The 22,289-nt window shown below is 48.1% G+C and overlaps 1 pseudogene; it reads left to right on the forward strand.

Moving 5' to 3' along the window:
• Positions 1–22,289, forward strand: part of LOC141055963 (uncharacterized) — a 231,667-nt pseudogene that overhangs the window by 156,159 nt on the left and 53,219 nt on the right.

The raw sequence follows: 22,289 nt of genomic DNA on the forward strand, positions 1-22,289 counted from the left end.
AAGCATCTGTGTGGATGGTCTCATGCGCATTAGATTTCGTGGTGAGAGCTGCCACCTCTCCAGAAATTCAAAAACCTCATATGGGGTATTGGGGGGGGGTGCTTGCATCAAGCAGGATCTGAATACATCCCCTAATACGGAGCCGGACCTCACGGGTAAGGGCACGGAGATAAAGGGTGAGGCTCCGTGCAAAGGCCTCCCCATCATCTGTAGTTACTCTAGACAAATAATTGAGCACCCCTGTGTCCACATTGGTCCTGCTCTCTTGAATAGTGACCTGGCGCCTTCTTGTTCGCCGTGATGTAAGAGCAGCCTGTGGGGAGGACCTGATCTGGGCAGTTGGGCTGCTGCTCAAGTTGCCCGGCTCTTCCAGGATGGGTGATGTGGCAGCAGCAGACCGTCCTGGTGGTGGTGTGTGTAGGCCAGCCATTGTGTTGTCCTGTGATGCCTCATCTTCAGCCATCCTTCTTGTAGGGGGAGAAGATGGGACAGCCACCTCATCCCCTACAGGATCTATAATGGGCTCTGCCTCTGAGGCCGTTCCTCGATCCGTAAGGTTGGATTGAGTTCTGTTATGAAATAGAACAGAGGCAAAAATACATCAATATTTTTGTCCCTGTAAAGTATTTGTGTAATGTATTTGTGTAATGTGGTGTGAGGTATGTACTTACGGTCTCAGATCCAGAATTGGGGCGAGGAAGGACAGCCGGTCATAGTATATGTACTTTCTTTTGACATATCCAGCATCCCCACTCCTGGACCGCTGCTGGCGTTCCCGGCGGAACTGGTCCCGGATGCTTCGCCAGCGTTTCATCACATCTTCCACTGCAATGTGACAGGAAATATTGTCAAATTCACATATTTGAGAGGTCACATTTTCTAACAGTAGTCTAGGCATGGGGCCTTCTGGGGTGTGCGTTCTACCCATGGTGGCATATGTAATTGGGCCGATACACAGGGTCTCATTAGCTACACTTAAACTAATTTTTTTGGCTAGGAGGATGAGGAGCTTGTGGCCTAACCCCAAATTATGGCTGTGTGAAGGCACGTGTCACATCCAAATGTAACGGCCTCATGAGGCTAAAAGTACATGCACAGGAAGGGGGGTGCTGATTCTAGATTCTTTTTTTTGCGCGCTAAGGTTAATGATGTTTTTATGGTTGCACTTACGAATTTTATGCTGCTCATCACGTGGTCTGTCACCAAAGTCATGGTACATCTGGCGATAGATGCGCCTCCATGACGCCTCCTTTCTTGTCCGGTTAGCATAATTTGCATCGCGTGGGTCCCATATTTCGGGACGCTCCTGCACCAGGACAATGAGCATCTCCACATTTATGTACGTGGACGCCATGCTGCTGCTGTACTCCATGGAGGCGTACTTCCTGGATGTCTGGAGTGCTTTTTGAGATCATTTGCATGTCTAGGCTTCCTGATGATGGATTGGCCCATTTCCTGTCACCAGCCAAAAGACCTGCGTATTGCTCGCAGGTCACACGTGTGTTCCGTGTGTAATCCGTATTTTTTGCGCACCCATAGACTTGCATTGGCATACTACGGGCGTAGTACGCTGACAATCGCAGCATGCTGCGATTGGCACGGAGCGTAGGATATGGATGAGAAATATACGCCTGGTGCGAGTGACCCCATAGAGAATCATTTGTCCGTGTCTAATGCGTGCTTTTAACGCCTCTCACTCACCCGTATTCCTCGCCAGTGTGACTCCGGCCTAAGACAAATTAAATGAAGATAATAATAATAATAATAAATTTTATTTTTATAGCGCCGACATATTCCGCAGCACTTTACATTTCAGAGGGGATTTGTACAGACAATAGACATTACAGCATAACAATAATCACATACAGTAGATTATAACAAATAACAAGAGGAATGAGGGCCCTGCTCGCAAGCTTACAGTCTATGAGGAAAGAGGTAGACACGAAAGGTGGGTGGTAACAGTTGCTCTGATTGTATGGACCAGCCATAATGTTAAGTGTGTAACAGTACAGACACAGGGCTAATGGATGCATAAAGCATGTGGGAACATGATGCTGGGAACCTGGTTATGGTAAAACTTTTGGCTCTGCCACACAGGGATAGGTTAGGTTAATGTGTTGAGGCGATAGGCCAGTCTGAATAAATGCGTTTTCAGGACACGCTTAAAATTGTGGGGATTGGGGACTAATCGTATTGACCTGGGAAGTGCATTCCAAAGAATTGGCGCGGCACGTGTAAAGTCTTGGAGACGGGAGTGGGAGGTTCTGACTATTGAGGATACTAACCTCAGGTCATCAGCAGAACGGAGGGCACGGGTAGGGTGGTATACTGAAACAAGGGAGGAGATGTAGGGTGGTGCTGAGCCATGGAGGGCTTTGTGGGTGAGGGTAATAAGTTTATACTGAATTCTGGAGTGGATGGGTAGCCAGTGTAATGACTGGCACAAGGTAGAGGCATCGGTGTAACGATTGGTGAGGAATATGATCCTGGCTGCAGCATTCAAGACAGATTGGAGAGGGGAGAGTTTGGTAAGAGGGAGACCGATTAGAAGAGAGTTACAATAGTCGAGACGAGAATGAATAAGAGAAACAGTAAGAGTTTTTGCAGAGTCAAAAGTAAGAAAAGGTCGAATTCTAGAAATGTTTTTGAGGTGCAGATGACAAGAGTGAGCCAGTGATCGAATGTGGGGGGCAAAGGAAAGCTCGGAATCAAGTATGACCCCAAGACAGCGGGCATGTTGCTGGGGAGTAATAGTGGAACCACACACAGAAATAGCAATGTCGGGTATAGGTACATTAGTAGCGGGAGGAAACACCAGGAGTTCAGTCTTTGACAGGTTCAGTTTCAGATATAGTGAGGACATGATATTAGACACAGCGTTTAGACAATCGCCAGTGTTTTCTAGAAAGGCTGGCGTGATGTCAGGAGAAGAAGCGTATAATTGGGTGTCATCAGCATAGAGATGGTACTGGAAACCAAATCTACTGTTTGACCAATAGGGGCAGTGTACAAGGAGAAAAGGAGGGGGCCTAGAACCGATCCTTGAGGAACCCCAACAGTAAGGGGAAGGTGAGAGGAGGAGGAACCGGCAAAAGAAACAGTAAAGGAGCGGTCGGAGAGATAGGAGGAGAACCAGGAGAGAACGGTGTCCTTGAGGCCAATGGAATAATACCAAAGAATTTGTGTTTGCAATCATTTTCAGGAAGAAACGGAGTATTATCTGACAGAATTGCAGTGGTGTCAATACTTTTGGCCACAACTGTACTTACAAGTTGCCAGAAGGTCCTTAAAATTTATTTTAGCACAACTGAATGTGCAATGCAGACGTGGAGCATGTGCTCTGAAGGTCCTGTATTTTAATCAGTCTTAAGAATATGACCTGGAAGGAGAGTCTTATTGGTCCCTCAGTGGCGCCAACTGTGGAAATTGAATGGATACCGGAGGGATAGCCATGTGTAGTTCCCAGATTGATTGGGTGAGATTGCCCTTTGCTTAAGAATAATTTATAGGTTAAAACTCCATGATTGACATTTCTCTCTACCTATTGGATGCATTCTTGTGATTGTCACTAACCGGTTAATATTGGTTATAGTGTCAATTCCTTCCAATGACCCCTATGACATCACATACCAATCTTATTTAAGCCAAAAATTCCAATTAGTAGCCATAGCAGCCTCATTCCCCCTGACGAAGCCAGCCATGGTGAAACATGTTGGGGAGGCAGTTGATGTGTATTGGCACTCACATGCAATTAATAGTGGTCCGTGGCCACATAATGCAATGAATTTATCTGAATGAAAATAATATGAAGTCAGTGATCTAGGTTATTAGATCTCTCTCTAGTAATGAAGACATTCAGAATAGTTGACTCTATTCACTAATTATTAAATATCCGGGATTTAGTGCCTAGTGATTTGATCATTAGACTAGTGCCAAATAAAAAAAATCCCAGTTATTAGTTCTACAACAGCTAATGGAAGGCAATTGATTGTGAAAACTCCTATAAAATTAGGAAAGATTAGTTTCAACACATCACGGGTCCTCAAGGTAATTAGGCATTAAATAATCTCCAGGATAAGCAGTCTAATTGGTAACCAATACTGGAGCTGTGTTTTTAAATTGCTCTATTATTAAAGTTAAAATAAAAGTTATATTATAATGTCACAAAATTAGTTGGGGTCTGTTTGCAGGCAACCTTTAAATAAGACAAAAACCTATATGGAAAAGAAATATCATAAATTAGAAATAATTGACCATACAATGAATACCATAACTATAATACACCAACCAAAGAACGTATTCAAAGAAAGAGTGAATACAATATAATACTTTATTAATGAATATTAAAACATGATTACACAACAAATAAATGATAAAACATAATTACACAAGAAAAGTGGATAAAAAACGAAATATAAAACAATAATGTATGAGGGGGGCAGGGTATGTCAAATGAATTGGTAATTTATAAGTAAATTATAATGAATATAGGACATCAATGGCAGGAAGCCCATTTGTGAAGGCTTCTGAACATTAATATTTGTCAACGACAAGATACATCAAATCATAATAAAAAGTGCATAAGATAAGATAATCCTTTAATCGTCCCACCATGGGAAAATTCAGAATAGTGCAATAACTGAGTGATGTAAATGCCAATATTGCCTTAATATTGATCTAAAAAATTCATAATGAATAAATATATGAATATAAGGCAAATGTTTAACTCAAATATATAGCAGAGAGAAGGTATAAATCAATAAAAAGAATCCATAGTAGAAATAGAAGTTTGCATTAATGGCTGGAGAAAGTACACAGTGCAATCATAAACACTAAGCTGAATAAACATCAGATCAAGCCAAATGAAAATTCCATTAGAAAAAAGTCCAATAAAGAAAAATACATGATAATGTATCAATACCAATCAAGATGACACAGCACTCCAACGCGCGTTTCGCTATCGCTTCGTCAGGGAGTGAGGTGGACAAGGTTTGAAGAGATATAGGGCAGGTGCAGCTGTTTTTTTCATAACAATCAGGAAGCGCCATCTTAGGTGGCGCCGCTACTTACCCAGGAAACCCGGATGTACGTCACAGAGTGCGATGGTGGTCAAAGTCTACAATACATCAACCCGGCAGCCAACGCCGGAACAGAGCGGCGCACGACGCTCCTGCAGCCATCTTTAGCAGGTGAACAGGCAGTATGAAAATACATATGAGGAGGGCATATGGTATGGCCGCAAAGCTACAGATTGCGGTGGAGGATGTACCGCTAAGATATAAAAGCATAACGCTTAGGCATATCCATAGATACGATAAGTTTTGATGTGAGGAGTAAATAATGCAACATATTATGATTATATGAATTGATCTAAAGACATATATATGAATATATATATATATATGATGAATATAGAAGGAGGGAATCGTGTGTAAATAAGTGCATAAAAATGGTTAATTGTGTGAGTTTAATTTTTATTTTTTTTACTTTTGGGACATAAGTGATAAAGAGATGATTATATAATTGGAAAAGCTATCAAATAAGTGATGGAATAAATAAAATAATTATACGGGAAACAGCATTGAGGACATGATGTGTGATAATTTGATGAATAAAGAAATTATTAAAAGTGTGAATGTTAAACTGACAGAAATGCTGAGCCATGTAATTTTAAAATGAAGAAACAGGTAATAATTGAATTGATCAGCAAAAAATATTGAAGTGTGATGGCAGTGCTAAAATTTTTTTTACAGTATATAAAAAAATCATGTGCTAGTGCCACGTGAAATTGCCAAAAGTGTGAAAAAGCATGTGTGAAAAAGTGCAGACATAACATATTACATTAAAAATGGTTTATTGTTGTAGTAGCTGTTAATTTACAACCACGCTATGCTGAAAACCATTGCTAGACTTTTTTAGTGTTCCGTACAACGATATTAAAAATTTTGTATCAGCTTGTGAAGTCTGTGCACACGCTAAAATCAATCAGTCGTAACCATCCAGCCAGGGAATTGACTCCATTACCAATTCCAGAAAGACCGTGGAATCATCTGTTCATGGATTTCATCACATCACTACTGGTGGGAATACTGTTATTTGGGGGGTGGTTTTCCGATTCAGTACACGGGCTCCTTGTGTTCCATTGTCAGCATTACCTAATGCAGAGACACTCTCCATATTGCTTATCTCTCATATTGTAAGGTTACATAGCATCCCTCTGCAGATTGTGTCTGATAAAGGTCTCTAAATCCTGGAGAGCGTGTTGTAAAAAAAAACAAAAACCTGGGGATTGATTTGTCATTTTCCTCTGCTTATCACCCTGAAACCAATGGTTAAACTGAGAGGACAAATCAATCTTTGAATCAAATTTTAATGTGCTTTGTGGCAGCTCAGCAGGAGGACTGGCTGATTGGCTCCGCTCCGTACACCTCGTACACACACTGCTCTGCTCCATACACCTTGTACACACATGGCTCCGCTCCGTACACCTCGTACACACACTGCTCTGCTCCGTACACCTCGTACACACACTGCTCTGCTCCTTACACCTCGTACACACACGGCTCTGCTCCGTACACCTTGTACACACACTGCTCCGCTCCGTACACCTCGTACACACATTGCTCTGCTCCGTACACCTCGTACACACACGGCTCTGCTCCGTACACCTCGTACACACACGGCTCTGCTCCGTACACCTCGTACACGGCTCCGCTCCGTACACCTCGTACACACACTGCTCTGCTCCGTACACCTCGTACACACACTGCTCCGCTCCGTACACTTCGTACACATGCGGCTCCGCTCCGTACACCTCGTACACACACGGCTCCGCTCCGTACAACTCATACACACTGCTCCACTCCGTACACTTCGTACACATGCGGCTCTGCTCCGTACACCTCGGACACCCGCGGCTCCGCTCCGTACACCTCGGACACCCGCGGCTCCGCTCCGTACACCTCGTACACACATGGCTCCGCTCCGTACACTTCGTACACACACGGCTCCGCTCAGTACGCCTCGTATACACAGAGCTCCGCTCCGTACACCTCGCACACACGCGGCTCCGCTGCGCACACCTCGTACACACATGGCTCTGCTCCGCACACCTCGTACACACACAACTCTGCTCCGTACACCTCGTATACACACGGCTCCGCTCCGTACACCTCGTACACACACGTCTCCGCTCCGTACACCTCGTACACACGGCTATGCTCCGTACACCTCGTACACACACTGCTCTGCTCCGTACACCTCGTACACACACGGCTCTGCTCCGTACACCTTGTACACACACTGCTCCGCACACCTCGTACACACATTGCTCTGCTCTGTACACCTCGTACACACACGGCTCTGCTCCGTACACCTCGTACACACAAGGCTCTGCTCCGTACACCTCGTACACGGCTCCGCTCCGTACACCTCGTACACACACTGCTCTGCTCCGTACACCTCGTACACACACTGCTCCGCTCCGTACACTTCGTACACATGCGGCTCCGCTCCGTACACCTCGTACACACACGGCTCCGCTCCGTACAACTCGTACACACTGCTCCACTCCGTACACTTCGTACACATGCGGCTCTGCTCCGTACACCTCGGACACCTGCGGCTCCGCTCCGTACACCTCGGACACCCGCGGCTCCGCTCCGTACACCTCGTACACACATGGCTCCGCTCCGTACACTTCGTACACACGGCTCCGCTCCGTACGCCTCGTATACACACAGCTCCGCTCCGTACACCTCGCACACACGCGGCTCCGCTGCGCACACCTCGTACACACATGGCTCTGCTCCGCACACCTCGTACACACAACTCTGCTCCGTACACCTCGTATACACACGGCTCCGCACCGTACACCTCGTACACACACGTCTCCGCTCCGTACACCTCGTACACACGGCTATGCTCCGTACACCTCGTACACACACTGCTCCGCTCCGTACACCTCGTAGACACACGGCTCCGCTCTGTACGCCTCGTATACACACGGCTCCGCTCCGTACGCCTCGTACACACACGGCTCCGCTCCGTACGCCTCGTACACACACGGCTCCGCTCCGTACGCCTCGTACACACATGGCTCCGCTCAGTACGCCTCATACACACGCGGCTCCGCTCCGTACACATCGTACACACACGGCTCTGCTCCGTACACCTCGTACACACACTGCTCCGCTCCGTACACCTCGTAGACACGGCTCCGCTCCGTAAGCCTCGGATACACACGGCTCCGCTCCGTACACCTTGTACACACACGATTCCGCTCCATACGCCTCGTATACACATGGTTCTGCTCTGTACCCCTCGTACACACGCGGCTCCGCACACCTCGTACACACATGGCTCTGCTCCGTACACCTCGCACACACATGGCTCTGCTCCGAACACCTCATACACCTCGTACACACGCGGCTCTGCTCCGTACACCTCGTACACACACGGCTCTGCTCCGTACACCTCGTACACACACGACTCCGCTCCGTACACCTCGTACACACGCGGCTCTGCTCCGTACACTACGTACACACGCGGCTCCGCTCCGTACACCTCGTACACACGTGGCTCCGCTCCGTACACCTCGTACACACGCGGCTCTGCTCCGTACACTACGTACACACGCGGCTCCGCTCCGTACACCTCGTACACACGTAGCTCTGCTCCGTACACCTCGTACACACACGGTTCTGCTCCGTACACCTCGTACACGGCTCCGCTCCGTACACCTCGTACACACACTGCTCTGCTCCGTACACCTCGTACACACACTGCTCCGCTCCGTACACCTCGTACACACACGGCTCCGCTCCGTACACCTCGTACACACACGGCTCCGCTCCGTACAACTCGTACACACTGCTACACTCCGTACACTTCGTACACATGCGGCTCTGCTCCGTACACCTCGGACACCCGCGGCTCCGCTCCGTACACCTCGTACACACGGCTATGCTCCGTACACCTCGTACACACACTGCTCCGCTCCGTACACCTCGTAGACACACGGCTCCGCTCTGTACGCCTCGTATACACACGGTTCCGCTCCGTACGCCTCGTACACACACGGCTCCGCTCCGTACGCCTCGTACACACACGGCTCCGCTCCGTACGCCTCGTACACACATGGCTCCGCTCAGTACGCCTCATACACACGCGGCTCCGCTCCGTACACATCGTACACACACGGCTCTGCTCCGTACACCTCGTACACACACTGCTCCGCTCCGTACACCTCGTAGACACGGCTCCGCTCCATAAGCCTCGGATACACACGGCTCCGCTCCGTACACCTTGTACACACACGATTCCGCTCCATACGCCTCGTATACACATGGTTCTGCTCTGTACCCCTCGTACACACGCGGCTCCGCACACCTCGTACACACATGGCTCTGCTCCGTACACCTCGCACACACATGGCTCTGCTCCGAACACCTCATACACCTCGTACACACGCGGCTCTGCTCCGTACACCTCGTACACACACGGCTCTGCTCCGTACACCTCGTACACACACGACTCCGCTCCGTACACCTCGTACACACGCGGCTCTGCTCCATACACTACGTACACACGCGGCTCCGCTCCGTACACCTCGTACACACGTGGCTCCGCTCCGTACACCTCGTACACACGCGGCTCTGCTCCGTACACTACGTACACACGCGGCTCCGCTCCGTACACCTCGTACACACGTAGCTCTGCTCCGTACACCTCGTACACACACGGTTCTGCTCCGTACACCTCGTACACGGCTCCGCTCCGTACACCTCGTACACACACTGCTCTGCTCCGTACACCTCGTACACACACTGCTCCGCTCCGTACACCTCGTACACATGCGGCTCCGCTCCATACACCTCGTACACACACGGCTCCGCTCCGTACACCTCGTACACACACGGCTCCGCTCCGTACAACTCGTACACACTGCTACACTCCGTACACTTCGTACACATGCGGCTCTGCTCCGTACACCTCGGACACCCGCGGCTCCGCTCCGTACACCTCGGACACACACGGCTCCGCTCCGTACACCTCATACACACGCGGCTCCGCTCCGTACACCTCGTACACACGCGGCTCCGCTCCGTACACCTCGTACACACGCGGCTCCGCTCCGTACACCTCGTACACACGCGGCTCCGCTCCGTACACCTCGTACACACACGGCTCCGCTCCGTACACCTCGTACACACACGGCTCCGCTCCGTACGCTTCGTACACACACGGCTCCGCTCCGTACGCCTCGTATACACACAGCTCCGCTCCGTACACCTCGCACACACGCGGCTCCGCTGCGCACACCTCGTACACACATGGCTCTGCTCCGCACACCTCGTACACACACAACTCTGCTCCGTACACCTCGTATACACACGGCTCCGCTCCGTACACCTCGTACACACACGTCTCCGCTCCGTACACCTCGTACACGCGGCTATGCTCCGTACACCTCGTACACACACTGCTCCGCTCCGTACACCTCGTAGACACACGGCTCCGCTCTGTACGCCTCGTATACACACGGCTCCGCTCCGTACACCTCGTACACACACGGCTCCGCTCAGTACGCCTCATACACACGTGGCTCCGCTCCGTACACATCGTACACACGCGGCTCTGCTCCGTACACCTCGTACACACACTGCTCCGCTCCGTACACCTCGTAGACACGGCTCTGCTCCGTACCCCTCGTACACACGGCTCCGCTCCGCACACCTCGTACACACACGGCTCTGCTCCGTACACCTCGTACACACACGACTCCGCTCCGTACACCTCGTACACACGCGGCTTTGCTCCGTACACTACGTACACACGCGGCTCCGCTCCGTACACCTCGTACACACGTGGCTCCGCTCCGTACACCTCGTACACACGCGGCTCTGCTCCGTACACTACGTACACACGCGGCTCCGCTCCGTACACCTCGTACACACACGGTTCTGCTCCGTACACCTCGTACACGGCTCCGCTCCGTACACCTCGTACACACACTGCTCTGCTCCGTACACCTCGTACACACACTGCTCCGCTCCGTACACCTCGTACACATGCGGCTCCGCTCCGTACACCTCGTACACACACGGCTCCGCTCCGTACAACTCGTACACACTGCTACACTCCGTACACTTCGTACACATGCGGCTCTGCTCCGTACACCTCGGACACCCGCGGCTCCGCTCCGTACACCTCGGACACACACGGCTCCGCTCCGTACACCTCGTACACACACGGCTCCGCTCCGTACACCTCGTACACACACGGCTCCGCTCCGTACACCTCGTACACACACGGCTCCGCTCCGTACACCTCGTACACACACGGCTCCGCTCCGTACACTTCGTACACACACGGCTCCGCTCCGTACGCCTCGTATACACACAGCTCCGCTCCGTACACCTCGCACACACTCGGCTCCACTGCGCACACCTCGTACACACATGGCTCTGCTCCGCACACCTCGTACACACACAACTCTGCTCCGTACACCTCGTATACACACGGCTCCGTTCCGTACACCTCGTACACACACGTCTCCGCTCCGTACACCTCGTACACGCGGCTATGCTCCGTACACCTCGTACACACACTGCTCCGCTCCGTACACCTCGTAGACACACGGCTCCGCTCTGTACGCCTCGTATACACACGGCTCCGCTCCGTACACCTCGTACACACATGGCTCCGCTCAGTACGCCTCATACACACGCGGCTCCGCTCCGTACACATCGTACACACACGGCTCTGCTCCGTACACCTCGTACACACACTGCTCCGCTCCGTACACCTCGTAGACACGGCTCTGCTCCATACCCCTCGTACACACGGCTCCGCTCCGCACACCTCGTACACACATGGCTCTGCTCCGAACACCTCATACACCTCGTACACACGCGGCTCTGCTCCGTACACCTCGTACACACGCGGCTCCGCTCCGTACACCTCGTACACACACGGCTCTGCTCCGTACACCTCGTACACACACGGCTCCGCTCCGTACACCTCGTACACACGCGGCTCTGCTCCGTACACCTCGTACACACGCGGCTCCGCTCCGTACACCTCGTACACACACGGCTCCGCTCCGTACACCTCGTACACACGGCTCCGCTCCGTACACCTCGTACACACATGGCTCTGCTCCGTACACCTCGTACACACACGGCTCTGCTCCGTACACCTCATACACCTCGTACACACGCGGCTCTGCTCCGTACACCTCGTACACACGCGGCTCCGCTCCGTACACCTCGTACACACACGGCTCTGCTCCGTACACCTCGTACACACATGGCTCTGCTCCGTACACCTCGTACACGCGGCTCCGCTCCGTACACCTCGTACACACGCGGCTCCGCTCCGTACACCTCGTACACACGCGGCTCCGCTCCGTACACCTCGTACACACACGGCTCCGCTCCGTACACCTCGTACACACACGGCTCTAATCCGTACACCTCGTACACACACGGCTCCGCTCCGTACACCTCGTACACACACGGCTCCGCTCCGTACACCTCGTACACACACGGCTCCGCTCCGTACACCTCGTACACACGCGGCTCTGCTACATCCCCCCTGTAAACCCCTCCTGACCCCACACAGAAACTTCCCCTCATCCAGCACCATGACAACCAGCACAGCAGAGTCCTGCATACACTGAGGCCCCTGATCATGTGACCCCTGACTCCTCCCCTCCTGTGACCTCATCCCAGGTCCTGTGCGCACAGAGCGGCCATATATGTGGAGTGCGGCTCTGCGGGTGGAGGCTCCACACCAGGACTGTAGCAGGTAAAGACCCCAATATCCACAGGTGTCCCTTCTAATTGGGGGGAAACTATCCCCTCTAATAATCCTCGGACAGTTCTGACAAACACGGGAAAGTGCCCCTTTATGGAGGGGACAGAAAGTCTGTTTAGTCTCTTTAGCTCCATAGTATCAGCTCTAATCCAATGGTGAGAGAGCGATTTACCCCGAAGAGTCACAGATTGGGGGGTTGGTATAGAATGTTATATGTCGGGTTTTTTGGTGATGGAGTCATGGATTGCTCCCGGTGCCCTTTCTTGGTGCCTCACACAATATGATAGTACAGGATGCTACCACCCAAAACCACTGGATAATAAATCCTCGCTTTACCCCAGTCCTGATTCCATGCTGTAACCCTTTCTTGGTTCCCACACGCTGTATAATGTTCCCACAGTGCACCCATCCCCATTTTTGGGGTTTTTCATGTAATAAAACGGAAACCTCCATGGAGATATTGGAATTAGAGATATGCAAATTTGATCGGCTCCCTCCTTATTCGGCAAGCTATAGCGCTTACCGAAGAAGCTGCATCAGGAACCCGGACACCCGGAGCGCTCCCGATAATCTACTGTCCAGCGCCGCAGCTGCATGTGTCTCGGCTGTGTGACAGTCACAACAAACAGGCTCTCCATGCATGCATTGTGACTGTCACACAGCCGAGACACATGCAGCTGCGGCGCCTGACACCTGATTATAGGGAGCGCTTTCTAAAAGCCTCAAACTTCTGTGTGTGACTCAGACCGGAGATCTAACGTGATAGAAGATTACAGTGCGGGGAAGACGGGAACCTTCATATAGACGGCCGGTGGGGATGGAGTCAGTGACAGACTCTGGCCAAATATGTTTCTAGAGCCGTAGTAGAAGATGAAGATGTCGTCCTCATCATGAAGTAGTTATTTCTCCTGTCCCGTGTAATGAATATCTCCTGCAGTATTGCTAATGCCGATTCCAGTGTTGGGAAATGAGACGAGAATTAGCGTTATGGAAGATGAGTCTATGAGAAACGTATTCAGCTGCCGACTCCGAGGAAGAAACTGCTTGTTGTCTGTGGCCTAAATATATAGGTTTTATTAGTAGATGTAAAGAAGGAAACTAAATACTGTAAAATAATAAATCTCCTCATATGTTTCCCTTATTATCTCCAGTAATTGTATTATTACACAGGATGTTTATGATGTTACATCGGCTCATCTTCTTCTCATTCAGGTCTCTACAATATCGGATCCTCTCAGTGAAGATCTTCCATATAAGAGAATTTTCCTGATTTACTCATCAAAGATGGATATGGACAGAGACAAGATGGTGGAGAGGATATTACACCTCACCCTAGAGATCCTCTTCCGGCTTACTGGAGAGGTGAGAGATTCTGATGACGTCACATTGCATCATTCTTGTGAAAATGAGGATGAATGAACTCATGGAGATCAACATCCAACACTGCGGAGACACCATCACGTGTTTCTCAACGCAGTGATTCTAGAGCACTGCCCCCATCCCTTATGGGAAATATGCAAAACAGAAGCCGCGGAGACACCATCACATGTTTCTCAACACAAGCAATGACCAGCCAGGTCTTTCCCCGAGAAGGAACAACCACGGGAAGGGCAGTCTCCAATGATGGATGGATACCATGTTTTGGCATAGGTGGTTTCCTTCATTGGAGACTGCCCTTCCCGTGGTTGTTCCTTCCCGGGGAAAGACCTGGCTAGTCATTGCTTGCGTTGAGAAACATGTGATGGTGTCTCCGCGGCTTCTGTTTTGCATGTATTACATCATTCTTATCTGTGGGAATAACAGATGCACAGAACTGGAGAGGTGAGGACTCTGGAAATGTCTGTAGTGAGATTTATTAATGTGTCTCTCCATAACCAGGATTACACAGTAGTGAAGAAGACCTCTAGTGAGCGCTGTCAGGACCCTGGGTCTGAGGGATGGGAAAGACCTCTGAGCCCAATCACAGGGCCTCCACCTCACCCCCTGATACATGAGGACATCAATGACCAGAAGATCCTAGAATTCACCTACAAGATGATTGAGCTGCTGACTGGAGAGGTGACACTGCTGGGAATGCTGGGGCATTATACAGTAATGCTATGATGGGATCGGGGGGATGATGGTATCATTGTATGTGTCAGGTTCCTATAAGGTGTCAGAATGTCGCCGTCTATTTCTCCATGGAGGAGTGGGAGTATTTGTTTATTTCTAAAGATCTTTACAAGGACGTCATGATGGAGGTTCCCCAGCCCCTCACATCACCAGGTAATAGACAGGACTAAATACACACGGCCTATAATTATCTGTATGTAAAGAATGAATTCAGTCCCTGTATGTGTTTCCTCCAGATCTATCCAGTAAGGGGACAACACCAGAGAGATGTCCCCGTCCTCTTCTTCCACAGGACCGCAAAGAAGAAGATCCCAATGGTCCTTGGGATCATCAGGTAGATGGAGAGAAGGTGTCGTGAGATCTCCCCTATGATGTGTAGACGGCTGTGAAGGTCTTGTGTTCAGTCTTGTTTTATCCTCCAGTATTATATGTTTTATACTTGTGTAATGAGAACGGTGGAGATGGCAGGATTAGAGCTGATCATAGATGTGACTTCTCCATCTGTCTGTGACTTTTACAATATTTGTTTCAGGGTGAAGATCTGACCCATATTAATACTACAGAGATATATGTGAGGGGTGATGAATGGTGTAAAGAGGAGATTCCTCCAGATAACCACCCAGGTGAGTAGTAACCACTGAGTGCAGAGAAGTCACAGTCTTATTCACCGGCTGTGGCTGCTTTATTGTTGGGGTAGTCCATTTCACAAGCATGTGATCACCATTTTGTCGCTAGAGCATAACATTCTCCTCCATCCGAAAATGTTCTATAGAACATACAAGCTGAATGATCCACCTAGTCCCTGGGATTAGAAGATGCCTGACTTAGTTGCTCAGATCTGTAAACTACAAAGACAAATTACAGTGTATGTAGAATGTGCTGACAAGTTAGAAAATCACTTGAAGAAAAATGTTATGATGGGCCTGTAAGAGAAAGAAGAGGGAAATGATGCTGTTGCCTTCCTATAATCCTTATATGTTATTGGATGAATCTACAGGGTGGGCCATTTTTATGGATACACCTAAATAAAATGGGAAATGGTTGGTGATATCAATTTCCTGTTTGTGACACATTAGTATATGGGAGGGGGGAAACTTTTCAAGATGGCTGTTGAATTTGGCGGCCATCTTGAATTTTGGATCCAACTTTATTTTTTTTCAATGGGAAGAGGGTCATGTGACACATCAAACTTATTGAGAATTTCACAAGAAAAACAATGGCGTGCTTGGTTTTAATGTAACTTTGTCCTTTCAGGAGTTATTTAGAAATGTATGACCACTTCAAAGTGCTGCCCATTGTGTTGGATTGTCAATGCAACCCTCTTCTCCCACTCTTAACACACTGATAGCAACCCCAAAGATAAAAGTCTAAGGGGGTCAAATCAGGAGACCTTGGTGGCCATTCCTCTGGCCCACGATGACCAATCCACCTTCCAGGAAACTGTTCATGTAGGAATGCTCGGACCTGACACCCATAATTGATGGTATGGTGTGGTATATGGGGTACAAAGATAGTGGGGCCATTCTTCATCAATGGAAACCTCAATGCCACTGGATATCTGAAATTGCTACATGATGATGTGTTGCCCTCTTTATGCACTGAAGATGGCACGTTTCCTGAGTTTTTTCAGCAAGATGGTGCACCACCACATTATGGGTGTCAGTCCGAGCAATCCTACAAGGAATCTGACCCCTTAGACTAGCATTTCTTCTGCAGTGTTGCTATCAGTGTCAAGAGTAAGAGAAGAGGGTTGTATTGACAATCCAACACTATGGGCAGCACTGTGAACACATTTTATAAAAAGAATGAATGAACTTCATGAAAGAATAAAGTTATGTTAAAACCAAGTACACCATTGTTTTTCTTGTGAAATTCTCAATAAGTTTGATGTGTCACATGACCCTCTTGCCATTGGAAAAAAACTCGGATCCAAAATGGCTGACTTGAAAATGGCCGCCATGGTCACCACCCATCTTGAAAAGTTCCCCCCTACCATTTACTAATGTGCCACAAACAGGAAGATGATATCACCAACCATTCTCATTTTATTTAGGTGTATCCATATAAATGGCCCACCCTGTCCTTTCTCCCCCTTCTGTGCTGCTGAATGTGCTCATATGGTCCCTACAAGACCAGGTCCAGTCTGCCAAACTTCACTTTTATGATCGACAACGTTAAATGTGCAGTGAGGCCAAGTGTGAATTTCTGTACAATAACAACAGAGTTTCCTTTATCCTGACTTTTCACTAACTTTTAAAAAAAACAGGATCGCGATGAACTACAGAAAAACATTACACCTGTGCAATGATATACAGGTGTTTCTCACAAATTTATAATATCATCAAAACGTTAATTTATTTCAGTTGTTCAATGCAAAAAGTGAAACTCATATGTTATATGAGTCATTACAGAGTGATCTATTTCAAGTGTTTATTTCTGTTAATGTTGAGGATTATGGCTTACAGCCAATGAAAACCCAAAAGTCATTATCTCAGTAAATTAGAATAATTAACAAAAACACCTGCAAAGGCTTCCTAAGAGTTTAAAAAGGTCTCTAAAGGGCCCATTACACGTAGCGATATCGCTGTAACGTCACTGATTTTGTGACGTAGCAGTGATATTGCTAGCGAGATCGCTACATGTGACACTTGCCTCTGACCGGCTCCCCCGCGATGATCGCTGATCGCGCGAAAACGGCCTGGGCCATTTCTCGTCGGGCGCTTCCTGTGGCAGCGACGCGTGGACGCGGGCAGGAGAACGTCAGGATCACCTTGTCTGACAGGTAAGTAGCGACCCCCGACCCCTGCTTTGTCGCTGGTGAGATCTGCCTGTGTGGCAGCTCACTAACGACCATTTAGCGATGCACCAGCGATCCATATCGTTGTCGGGATCGCAGGTGCATCGCTATGTGTAACGGTACCCTTAGCCTTTTTCAGTAGCTCCACAATCATGGGGAAGACTGCTGACTAGACAGATGTACAGAAGGCAGTCACTGACACACCCCACAAGGAGAGTAAGCCACAAAAGGTCATTGCTAAAAAAGCTGGCTGTTCACCGAGTGCTGTATCCAAGCATGTTAATGGAAAGTTGAGTGTAAGGAAAAAGTGTTGTAGAAAACAGTGCACAAACAACCAGGATAACTGCAGCCTTGAAAGGATGGTTAAGAAAAGGTCATTCCAAAATTTAGGGGAGATTCACAAGGAGTGGACTGCAGCTGGAGTCATTGCTTCAAGAGCCACCACACACAGACGTATCCAGGACATGGGCTACAAGTGTCACATTCCTTGTGTCAAGCCACTCATGACTAATAGACAATGCCAGAAGTGTCTTACCTGGGCCAAGGAGAAAAAGAACTGGACTGTTGCTCAGTGGTCCAAGGTGTTGTTTGCAGAGTAAAGTAAATTTTTCATTTAATTTGGAAATCAAGGTCCCAGAGTCTGGAGGAAGAGTGGATAGGCCACAATCCAAGCTGTATGAGGTCTAGTGTGAAGTTTCCACAATCAGTGATGGTTTGGGGAGCCATGTCATCTGCTGGTGTAGGTCCACTGTGTTTCATCAAGACCAAAGTCAGAGCAGCCGTGTACCAAGAAATTTTACAGCACTTCATGCTTCCCTCTGCCGATAAGCTTTTTGGAGATGGAAATTTCATTCTCCAGCAGGACTTGGCACCTGTCCACACTGCCAAAAGTACCAATACCTGGTGCCACAGACTGATCGCCTCCATGCCACACCGCATTGATCCAGTAATTTATGCAAAAGGAGCCCCGAACCAGTACTGAGTGCATTTACTGAACATACATTTCAGTAGGTCGATATTTCGTATTTTAAAATAATTTTTCACGCTGGTGTTATAAAGTATTCTAATTTACTGAGATAATGACTTTTGGGTTTTCATTGGCTGTAAGCCATAATCCTCAACATTAGCAGAAATAAACACTTGAAATAGATCACTCTGTCTGTAATGACTCTATAGAATATATGAGTTCACTTTTTGTATTGAAGAATTGAAATAAATTAACTTTGATTATATTCTAATTTTGTGAGAAGCACCAGTATCTCTAAGCTGTGCATGTGTCATATCTCTGGCATTCGAGCCATCGTTCCTGTGCTCTTCTGTAGGTGTCTGTCTGCTGAGCCACAGCAGGTTCTGTCGCTGTCCGGTTGCTGATTACCTTTTGCCTTTGTCCATTCCTTTCGGACAGCAGATTGTTTTCATTTGTTATCTAGGCTGTCCCATCACATTGCCGGTGCTACTATTTAAACCTTCCCTCTGCTGGTGATAGTCTTTAGTGGATTCTGCTTGGAGTTGTAATCCTACTTATGAGTATCTAGGCCAACAAGATAAGTGTACTACTGGGTTTTTTTTCTACTCTGCACTCTCCCTTGATTCCTTTCAGGCTTCCAGGTCTGAGTTGTCTTCTCTAGTTTTTCCTTCCGGGTTTATCCAGGTTGTACTGGAGCTGCTAGGTCCTGCATTACTGGATATTTGGTCTGTCAAGAACCGAATGGGGTTTGTGCAGTTTTTTTTATAGTTAGGTCCTTTATTTCCATGTTACTACCATGTGTGCATAATGTTATCACCAGCCCATCCCGTTTTTGTGGATGTTATGGATGCCTTGACCACGCAGCTATAGTCCCTTTACTTTGAGGTGGCGGCTATCAAGCAGCAACAGCAACTGACACTCTCGACTGTTGCTAGGGGTTCGGCCCTTCCAGAGTCTACTTCTGAAGCCAAGGTTAAAATTGCCGGATTGCATAGACAGGGAATGAAGTCTTTAAGTTTTCTTTCGTCATATATGGCGTTCCAAATTATGCTACTGCACATTCGGCACCATTATGAGGAAGAGATTTTTTTTCTAAAGAAATTTATGTGACTAAAATTAAAATATGGATATTATAGATCCGATCATGCTACAGCACCTGTATATTATACTATATTTAGGACTATGGTGAGTGCATTATTTTATATGGAGGAATATGGGGTGTGCATTATACAATATGGAGGACTGTGGTGCACATTATACTATGTGGGGGACTATGGGGGGTATAAAGGTACTGTCACACTAAGTGATATCGCTAGCAATATCGCTATAACTTGTGACGTTATAGCGATATTGCTAGCGACATCGCTGTGTCTGATACTTACCTACGACCGGCTCCCCCGCTGGTTATCGCTGATCGCACGAGAACGTCCAGGACTGCTTCTCGTCGTCAGCTTCCTGCGGCGCTTCCTGTGGAGAAACGAGTGACGAGCGTGGAGCTGGGCGGGAGGACGCAGGATCACCTAGTGTGACAGGTAAGTAGCGACCCCCGTCCCCAGCGATGTCGCTGGTGAGATCTGCCTGTGTGGCAGCTCACGAGCGACCACTTAGCGATGCACCAGCGATCCTGACCGCGTCATATCACTGGTCGGGATCGCTGGTACATCGCTAAGTGTGACAGTACCTTTAGACTAAACAAGCAAAATGCTGCCTTATTCAGCGAGTGATTGGGTTGTTTATGCAAGTCATTGTTCTCAGCAGCACATCGCCCTGTGAAAAAAGCAGATATGCTGCTGATAACATGATACTGTATGGGGATTGATCTTCTAGTGCTTGTTCTGCCCCCATTTTTATTCCTCAGCCAGTGTAAAGAGGTCCGGGAACAAGCGTCGAATGACTTCAATATTGTCGATAACGCTCGTTTAGTTTTCCAACTGAAGCAGGGAGCAAGATTACTGCAGCTACACTACACACTTAAGTATACTGCCAGGCTGGTCAGAGCCTGCTGCGCCCAAAGCTTCTGTTTTCAGACATCTCCTCCATCTCCTGCGCTACCTGCAGTATGAATAAGGCAACACACTGTGACAGAAGCAGACGTTGTGGGAACAGGTCCCGGAGGAGATGGGACACACCATTTGCAGAAGCTCTAATAGGTAAAAATGTCAGAAAACCAGAGCAGTAGAAATCCACATAAAGTGACTCCATTTTGGAAATTATATCTTTCAGTGAATTAATGTTTAGAAGTAGTGACTTTTTTTGACTCCATAAGCACTTTCCAGAAATGAACACACAGTAGATGTTTTAGAGTGAAAATTGCTGATTTGCCATTTTACTAGCCGAAACATAGTGCCCAGATGGTGCTCCAGGAGAAACACACACAGTAAATTAAGTGGGTTCTTCTCACTAAAGTAATGCCAAATACACGGATGCTAAATATGGTTTGGGCACACTGCAAGGCCCAGAAGCGAGGGGGAGATTTCACTTTGTGAGAGTGAATATTGTTGGATTGCTTTATGGAAGCCATGTTGCATTTCAAAAACATCTGATAAACTAATAATGTGCAAACCTCTGTTTTTCCATTGACACTTGATGGACCTGAGTGGGGACTTGTTTTTGCGAGATGAGTAGAAGTTTTTATTGGAATTTTCACCTACATAACATTGTTGGCTTTTTATTCCATATTTGGAAGGCAGAATGAAAAAAACATTGAACACCACACTCTATTGGTTCATCCTATGAGGTTTTCTATTAGACTGTGAGCTGTCGTTGTCTTAGTGATGTGAGATAGCTCTTACTGAATGTGTTGGGGGACATTCACTTCGCAGCAGGATTAAGGCACACAGGAACGATTTTCCACTTAGTCTATTCGGTTTATTTTCACAGCATAAACTGCATAAAGTTTAGTTCATTTCATTACATCAACGGAACCTGTTATGACCACCAGTCTGTTCCAATAGCAGATACACCTGTCTGCCTTTACTACTACAACCCCCTTGTCCGATGTTACCTTCGAGGAGCTCCGCTCCACACGGTGACTTCTTGTCAGTCCTGGCTCCCAGGGAAGCTGCCTTACTGGGATCACTGACCCGTACTATAACTTGCTTCAGCCTGTCAGTTCCAGACACTCAGAAGGACGATAGCTTTCCCCAACTCTGATAGCCGTCATGGGTTCTACAAGCACACGACCCCCTCCATGTGCTCTTCAGGAGGAAAATCTGTCCTCTTGCAGGATTTTCCTACACAGAGACCATGTGACCAAACAGTCTCATTATATCCCATGAGACACACCCATTGATGGGAGGTGTAAGGTTAGCCAGACCCGCCCAGCTCCGACTAACCCTGCAAGCCCAGCCCACATAAACTAAGCAAGGCTCGTGGAACTACATATTCCAGAGAAACGTTCCAGTCTTACAGCGCAGAGGTCCTCCGCCTCTGCGACACATACCAGCCATTCACAATAATACCGGTCACTGTCTCATAGTGAATAATTTAATTTTTTACATAACTTGCCATTTTTTACAGAAAGTTTCAGTAGAGATGTAAAAAAATAGAAAACTCGATGATTTTTTCTTAAAACATATTTGATTTTATTCT

Source organism: Dendrobates tinctorius, unplaced genomic scaffold, assembly GCF_039654945.1.
Source record: "Dendrobates tinctorius isolate UK_male_01 unplaced genomic scaffold, ASM3965494v1 ptg000192l, whole genome shotgun sequence".
NCBI lineage: Eukaryota > Metazoa > Chordata > Amphibia > Anura > Dendrobatidae > Dendrobates > Dendrobates tinctorius.